This window comes from Crocuta crocuta, unplaced genomic scaffold (genome assembly GCF_008692635.1).
Source record: "Crocuta crocuta isolate KB4526 unplaced genomic scaffold, BGI_CrCroc_1.0 scaffold115, whole genome shotgun sequence".
In the NCBI taxonomy this organism is placed as follows: Eukaryota; Metazoa; Chordata; class Mammalia; order Carnivora; family Hyaenidae; genus Crocuta; species Crocuta crocuta.
Window position 1 is genome coordinate 7,107,671 of NW_027530575.1, and position 8,903 is coordinate 7,116,573.

Below are 8,903 nucleotides of genomic sequence, written 5' to 3' on the forward strand. Positions count from 1 at the left end.
AGACTGTGCAGCCTTGTCCCTGCAGGGGACATCCCCCCATCCCGAGGCCACGCAGCCTCTTCAGTTTGGAAGAACTCAGCCCTCGTGGGGTGTGGGGGTTATTTCTTTTATGTGTCATTTTCCTGCACGTTGTCCAGGATGCTGACACCGAGGTATCCTTGGGAGCCACTTGCTGGACCTCCGTTTCAGGCCCAGAATTTTCTGGGCACCAGAAAGACCTATGAAGGACCTCCAGGTCAGTAAAGGCTGGGTGCGCTGACGGCAGGTGCCTATGGAGACGTGNGGGGGGGGGGGGGGGGGGGGGATGACAGAACAGAGGTAGAAGAAGGGGAGACGTGGGCTGAAAACCCTACAAATAGGGCAAGAGGTAAAGGGAACTGAAGGGAAGACGCAGAGGGACATGTCGGTGGCTACCAGGTGGTGATGGGGGGCAGGGGGACTTAAGTTTGCTGGCTTATGTTTCAGACAAAATCCACCAGCCCAGGGGAAAACGATGAAAAGGCAGCAAACAGAGGGGATGTCTTGAAGTTACCCATCAAGGAGAAACTGATGTTCAAGGGCGCCTGGGTGGCTTAGTCGGTTAAGCGTCCGACTTTCGCTTAGGTCATGATCTCGCGGTTCGTGGGTTCGAGCCCCGCGTCAGGCTCTGTGCTGACTGCCAGCTCAGAGCCTGGAGCCTGTTTCAGTCTGTGACTCCCTCTCTCTCTGACCCTCCCCTGCTCACGCTGTCGCTCTCTCTCTCTCTCTCTCCTAGAAATAAATAAAACATTTAAAAAAAAAAAAAGGAGAAACTGATGTTCAGCCAGGGGCCTCAGTTTCCCCTTACAATGTGGGGGTGGGACCAGCAGGGGCTCAGTAAGTTCCGCAGAGCTTCTGGGGGTCAGATGGGGGCAAAGTAAGGTCAGCTTCCGGCTCCCCTTTTATCTATTTCCGTCTTTGCCTGTTATGATCATGACTATTAAAATCTGTTTGCTCCTTCAGGCTTTGAGTTGCCAGACCCGCCAGCGGCCGGGCTTGAGTCGCTAAGAAAGGCAGGAAGACGCGGCAGCGGGTGCACATCCAGGGACACCCGAGCCCACAGGGACAAATATGGATGCGGGGCTTAGCAGCTGTGGGACCTCAGACTAGTGGCTCATGGAACAGATAGCGAGGATTAATATTAGTATTACCGTGTCCCTGCCTACGGGTGACCGAGGTGGCCGGAGTACAGAGATCCAGGCGTCTGGATGTCCTTGACAGGCTCCGCCTTCAGCACCTAACCCTAACCTGCCCGCTTCTCCCCCCTCCACAGCCTCCTGCCGCCCAGCCCCCACTGTCTCCCATCAGGACCAGCGCAGTCCCTCCTGAGGGGTCCCTCAGACCCGGACACATCCCCCACACTGGTCCCCCAACGGCCACCAGAGGGCGCCCGTGAGCATCTGAGTCAGGGCTCCCACCTCTTCCGCTCAGAATCCTCTTCAGCTCCCAATACCATCAAAACGATTTTGCTTTCCGTTTTTTTCTTTCTTTCTTTTTCTTTTTCCTTATTTTATTTTATTTTTAAAAAATTTTAATGTTTTATTTACTTCTGAGACAGAGAGAGACAAGCATGAGCAGGGGAGGGTCAGAGAGAGAGGGAGACACAGAATCTGAAACAGGCTCCAGGCTTCGAGCTGTCAGCACAGACCCTGACATGGGGCTCGAACCCACGAATTGTCAGATCATGACCTGAGCCGAAGTCAGACGCTTAACTGACTGAGCCACCCAGGTGCCCCAAAACTTTTGTACTTGAACATGTACTTGAGCACACATGACGATAGCAAGTGTTGAGTCGGTGGGAACATACACCCGGGCTGATGGAACAGAACGGTGTGCCCAGAAGAGATCGGAGCATAATGGAAATGAGCGTAGGGGAAGGGGATCGACCCCTACCTCACACCACACTCACATAATCTAACTCCCCAAAGCCAAAGAGCTACAAGTGAGAAAACAAGGTTTAAAACTATGGGAAGAAAACCTGACAGACTCTAATTTTTGGCCTTGGGTAGGAGAGGAGTTCTGACCGGGATACATCATAAAGGGGAAAAATGGATGCATCTGATGCCGTCATATATGAACCGCCACACACACTGGCAAGTAGGCTGATGGCAAGGAAGGATTCACATGGGGGATTCTTCTGGGTCTCTGTGCAGATCTGACGTACAAACAAGAGAGTTTGCCCAGGCCGCCCAGCAAAGCCAAGCAGCACCGTGATGCGACCCACTGCCAGGCACGGGTAGCCGACATGAAGGAGGTGTGCAGAGGACAGCCCAAGGACCCTTGTCCGGGCAGCCCCTCTAAAATGGACATAGACGCTCAGGCCAATGAGGATCACACCAGACATCTTTGGGACAGAAATCAGATGGGGAAAAATAGGCTGTTAGTTTTGTACAAATGGAACTCTCCCAGGGGAGTGGAGATGAGCAAAGGCAAATAAAATCAGGAAAAACATTAAAAAATGATAATACCCATATACCTGGACTTAGTGAGGATGTGGAGAGAGATTCTCATGTATTGTTGCCAGGCAGCAAGCTTGTGTGTGTGTGTGCGCGCGTGCATGCGGAAGGATAATTCACAATTCATATTTATTTTTTATTTTTTTCTAATGTTTTATTTATTTCTAGGAGAGAGAGAGAGAGAGAGACAGCGTGAGCAGGGGAGGGTCAGAAAGAGAGGGAGTTACAGACTCACAGAGGGAGAGACAGAGACAGAGAGAGAGAATGAGAAACAGGCCCCAGGCTCTGAGCTGGCAGTCAGCACAGAGCCCGANACTAAGCCATCCAGGTGCCCCGCACAATTCATATTTAAAATGTTAAAGGTTGAGGGTCGCCTGGGTAGCTCAGTCGGTTAAGCGTCCGACTTCGGTCCAGGTCACGATCTCATGGTTCGTGGGTTCGAGCCCCGCGTTAGGCTCTGTGCTGACAGCTCAGAGCCTGGAGCCTGCTTCTCATTCTCTCTCTCTGTCTCTGTCTCTCCCCTGCTCACACTCTCTCTCTCAAAAATAAATAAACAAAAATTTTTTAAATGTTAAAATGTTAAAGTTTTGCAGTAAAACCCTTTACCCAGAAATTCCATGTGTAGATATTCAGCCTCGTATCTGATATCTAATAGACACACACATATGTGCTTCAGTACCAGAATGATCAGGGATGAAAATATGGAAGCAAACAATAATACAGAGCCTGCTTGGGATTCTCTCTCTCTCCACCCTCCCCACCGCCCCCCTCAAGATAAATGAATAAAGTTAAAAAAAAAAATAATAGGGGCACCTGGGTGGCTCAGTCGGTTGGGCATCCGGCTTTGGCTCAGGTCATGATCTCACAGTTCGTGGGTTCGAGCCCCGCGTCGGGCTCTGTGCTGACAGCTAGCTCAGAGCCTGGAGCCTGTTTCAGATTCTGTGTCTCCCTCTCTCTCTGACCCTCCCCTGTTCATGCTGTCTTTCTCTCTCTCTCTCTCTCTCTCTCAGAAATAAATAAAGCCCATAAAAAAAATAATAATAAAGTCTAGGGGCACCTGGGTGGCTCAGCTGCTTAAGCATCCCACTTTGGCTCAGGTCATGATGTCACAGCTTGTGAGTTCAAGCCCCATATCAGGCTCTCTGCTGTCAGCACAGAGCCTGCTTCAGATCCTCTGTCCTCCTCTTTCTCTGCCCCTCCCCATCTCATGCTCACTCACTCTCTCTCTCTCTCAAAAATAAGTAAGTGTTTAAAAATAAAAAATAAAAGGGGCACCTGGGTGGCTTAGTCAATTAAGCATCAGACTTCGGCTTGGGTCATGATCTCATGGCTCATAGATTCGACCCCTGTGTTGGGCTCCATGCTGACAGCTCAGAACCTGGAGCCTGCTTCGGATTCTGTTTCTCCCTCTCTTCTCTCTCTGCCCCTCCCCACTCTCAAAGATAAATAAATGTTAAAAAAATAATTAAAAACTAAAAAATTTAAGAATTAAAAAATAAAAAGTAAAGTCTACTCAAAAGGTGGGGAACTTAAATTTTTCAACAGGGGAAGAGTGGATTATAAAGCAATAGCATCCTGTGTTTATTTTGCTGGGTTTTTTTTATCTTTATTTTATTTTGAGAGACAGAGAGTGAGCAGGAGAGGGGCAGAAAGAGAGCGAGACACAGAATCCAAAGCAGGCTCACAGAGCCGGACGTGGGGCTCGAACCCATGGACTGTGAGATCATGACCTGAGCCAAAGGTGGATGCTTAACTGACTGAGCCACCCAGGTGCCCCTGTTTTGCTGTTTTTTAAAAGGTATGTAGAGGGGTATCTGGGTGGTTCAGTCAGTTAAGCATCCACCTTTGGCTCAGGTCATGATCTCATGGTTCGTGGGTTCGAGNCACCCTGTCCAGGTCCATGCTACTCCACCCGGTGTCCTCATTATCCGGCCCGGGCCCGGGCATGTGTGTGTGTGTGTGTGTGTGTGTGTGACCGGGTCCTGCAGGACTCCAAAGGGCTCAGCTCAAAGGGAGAAAATACGTTACATCTGAATTAATTTAACAAAGGGTTGTCAAATTGTCTGCTTTTTGGAATATGTGGATCTAAAGACGTTCATGTAGGAGTGACTGCGTCCTCGCCGGACTCCAGATCACGTGCACGGACAGGAGTGGGTCCTTCCATGACTTTCGCTGAAAGGTCATTTGAAATATGGGGCCTAAGAGCCAGGGGCTGACGGCCTTAGAGCAGGGACGCAAAGGAGGGTGAGAAAATGGGGATGCAAGGGAGGGGAGCGGGGGGCGGGGGGGGATGTAGGCACGCACATGCGGGCGTGAAAATGTGGGCAAAAGCGGACAGGAAAGTGCTGGCGCAAAGGAGGAAGGGAGGGGTGTGGCGCGGAGGACGGGAGATGAAAGACAAGTAAGGGCAGGGAGGATGGAGGCAGAGTGGAGGCAGGAGAGCGGCCCCGGCGGCGGCTGGAGGAAAGCGGGACCCAAGGCCTGGGGTGTGAGGCANNNNGGTCTCGGCCTCTCGCGCCCCCTGGCGGTCGTCAGCGGAAGGGCGGCCCTCCACGAGTCCCCGCCTCTAGTCGCCCAGCCGGCCACAGCCAAGTGTGCCTCGGTCCCCCAGAGCCGCCGCTCGGTCCGCCAGCGGGAGGAAACGGAGTGTGTGTGTGACACACCCTCCAAGTCCCCTCACCGACGCCCACTGAATTGATGCGAAGAGACAGAACTGTGCAGGCGTCCGGAGAATTACAAATGTCAGACATTTGGCCAAGAAACCCCCCCAAACCCAAAAAAGCAAAAACCGGGGAACTAGTACAATCTATTAGTAATAGTTCAAAGGTTCCAGAAAACACTGAAAAGCCGCTCTTGAAGGGGAGCTACAGAGCCATTAGGAAGACATTTAAATATAACTGTAGAAATAGAGCAGCTACTCCAATTTTGGTTCATAACAGAGCTTAGGGTGTGTTAAGATAGTCATGGTTCATTTGTCTCCTGCTTTGTCTCTTTTTTTTTTCTTGATGTTTGTTTTTGAGAGAGGGAGCAGACGTGAGGGGAAGAGAGAGGGAGACAGCGGATCCAAAGCCGGCCCCGAGCTGAGAGCAGAAAGCCCCATGTGGGTCTCGAACTCACAAACCGTGAGATCATGACCTGAGCCGAAGTCGGACGCTCAACCGACTGAGCCCCCCAGGCGCCCCGAAAATCTTTTTTTAAATGAGGAAATACAGGGGCAATTGGATGGTTCATTCGGTTAAGCGTCGGACTTTGGCTCAGGTCAGGATCTCACGGTTCTCTCTATAGGCTGTCAGCTTGGGATCCTCCGTGCCCCTCTCTCCCTGCCCCTGCCCCGCCCCCTCCCTGCCCCTGCTCACGCTCATGTGCACTCCTGCGCGCGCGCGCACCCGTGCTCCTTCTCTATCAAAATTAAATAAACATTTTTGTAAATGAGAAAATAGGGGGGCGCCTGGGTGGTTCAGTCTGTTGGGCGTCAGACTTCGGCTCAGGTCACGGTCTCACATTTTGTGGGTTCGAGCCCCTGTCCGGCTCTGTGCTGACAGCCAGCTCAGAGCCTGGAGCCTGTCTCAGATTCTGGGTCTCCCTCTCTCTCTGATCCTCCCCTGCTCATGCTGTCTCTCTCTCTCACTCAGGAAAAAAAAAAATTAAAAAAAGTTTAAATGAGAAAATAGTGGCGGCTGGGTGGCTCAGTCTGTTAAGCGTCCACTTCGGCTCAAGTCATGATCTCACGGTTCGTGGGTTCGAGCCCCGCGTCGGGCTCTGTGCTGACAGCTCAGAGCCTGGAGCCTGTTTCAGATTCTGTGCCTCCCTCTCTCTCTGCCCCTCCCCCACTCACTTTCATGTGTGTACTCTCTCTCTCTCTCTCAAAAGTAAACAAACATTACAAAAAAGAACATGGAAATCTCTTCTCTGCTATTTATTCACGGGGGCGGGGGGAGGCAGGGTTGTTTTCAGATAAATGAAATAATAAATCCCCATTTTACAGATGGATAAACTGAGGCATGAAAATTAAAACAGCTGGCTGATGTCACAGATAGAAAGTGATGAAAGTCAGAATTTGACCCTGGGGTCACAGTCTTAATCACCACATAGATGTTCTGGTGATTTCAGGACACTCATCCTTCCCTTTGCCCCTGAGGACAGAATACAGTATTTTCTATGTTAAAATACGGAATCCATCACAGGGTTCAGTGGTGTGGAAAGATTATCTATCCCAGCAACATGGCAAAGAGGATACAGCAGATTCTAAAATTGTGTATTCAGAGGGGGCTCCTGGGTGGCTTATTCAGCATCCGACTTCAGCTCAGGTCACGATCTCATGATTCATGAGTTCAAGCCCCGCATCAGGTTCTGTGCCCGTGCTTTGTGTCTCTCAAAAATAAATACACATTAAAAAAAATTAAAGTTGTCTTCAGAAAAATCCCAACTTTTGAAAAAGCCGAGCAAATAAATACCTGTTCTGTAGAGAAAAATAACCAGAATGAAAGCCATAAAATCACCAGTGTCGGTGAGCTTTTGAGTGACTTTTTTTGTTCTTATGTCGTGTTTTCCTGGAAATGTTTTCAAACATTTATAATGTTTGAATTATAATGTCTATTATGATGTTATAGAATTTATAATGTCTATAANTCTCTCTCTCAAAAATAAATAAAACATTAAAAACATTTAAAATAAAATAAAAGGTATAGAGAAAAGTCTGGAAGTGATATAATAATGATGTGGTATTTATTGAGCAACGTTCTCATGATAGGCATGAGCCCTTTAGCTGTACCATCAAGACACCTAAGTGGCTCAGGTGGTTAAGCATCGGACTTGATCTCAGGGTTGTGAATTCCTTTGTTGTGAATTCCATGCATGGAGCCCACTTCATTAGTTTTTAAATATATATATATACATATATATTTTTTAAATTTTTTTCTTTAATCTTTTATTTATTTCTGAGAGAGAGACAGCGTGAGCAGGGGAGGGTCAGAGAGAGANTTCATGTGTGTACTCTCTCTCTCTCTCTCAAAAGTAAACAAACATTACAAAAAAGAACATGGAAATCTCTTCTCTGCTATTTATTCACGGGGGCGGGGGGAGGCAGGGTTGTTTTCAGATAAATGAAATAATAAATCCCCATTTTACAGATGGATAAACTGAGGCATGAAAATTAAAACAGCTGGCTGATGTCACAGATAGAAAGTGATGAAAGTCAGAATTTGACCCTGGGGTCACAGTCTTAATCACCACATAGATGTTCTGGTGATTTCAGGACACTCATCCTTCCCTTTGCCCCTGAGGACAGAATACAGTATTTTCTATGTTAAAATACGGAATCCATCACAGGGTTCAGTGGTGTGGAAAGATTATCTATCCCAGCAACATGGCAAAGAGGATACAGCAGATTCTAAAATTGTGTATTCAGAGGGGGCTCCTGGGTGGCTTATTCAGCATCCGACTTCAGCTCAGGTCACGATCTCATGATTCATGAGTTCAAGCCCCGCATCAGGTTCTGTGCCCGTGCTTTGTGTCTCTCAAAAATAAATACACATTAAAAAAAATTAAAGTTGTCTTCAGAAAAATCCCAACTTTTGAAAAAGCCGAGCAAATAAATACCTGTTCTGTAGAGAAAAATAACCAGAATGAAAGCCATAAAATCACCAGTGTCGGTGAGCTTTTGAGTGACTTTTTTTGTTCTTATGTCGTGTTTTCCTGGAAATGTTTTCAAACATTTATAATGTTTGAATTATAATGTCTATTATGATGTTATAGAATTTATAATGTCTATAAGGAGCATGTATTCCTTCGGCATGCGGGTGGGCAAATAGTTTCAAGAAAATGGAGGGAGGTTGCGCTTGTAAAAGGGGGCCCCAGGGGACCCCAGGACAGGGGTCCAGGCTGAAGACAGGTCCCGTCTCCCAGAAGGACCCCTGCCTTCTAGAACGGCTCTCTCGCCGTCTCAGTGGACGTTGGTTGCTGAGTCTGGTGTTGACCTCATCTTTGCCCACGGGAGTGAGAGAGAATTTGCAGACACAAATCCAGCCCTGGCCCCAAACTTAGCCATGATCTCAGGGGTCACGGAGAACCATCCCACCCAGCACTGGAATTTCCTCTGCAAGTTGCATGCGGCTGTTTTCTGTTGTTCTCTCGTAGAAGATCTGAAAGCATTGGTGTATACTCGTGGAGCCCTTGCTCTGTGCCGGTGCTTAATAAATGGGCTGGGGTCCTCCCTCCCGCCTGTGGAGTAGGTGCTGCTGTTCTGAGCATTGGACTTGACAATCCAGAGGCCCCGTGGGGGGAGCCGTGTGCTAAGATCTGAGGGCTGCCTTCTGAGTCCAAAGTCAGGCCTTCTCTCTGACCAGTGGCATGTGCCCACTTGCTAATTCATCCTCCTTTCGGAATGTGAGCATCCATTGAGCGCCTGGTGTATGCCAACGGCTGTACCAA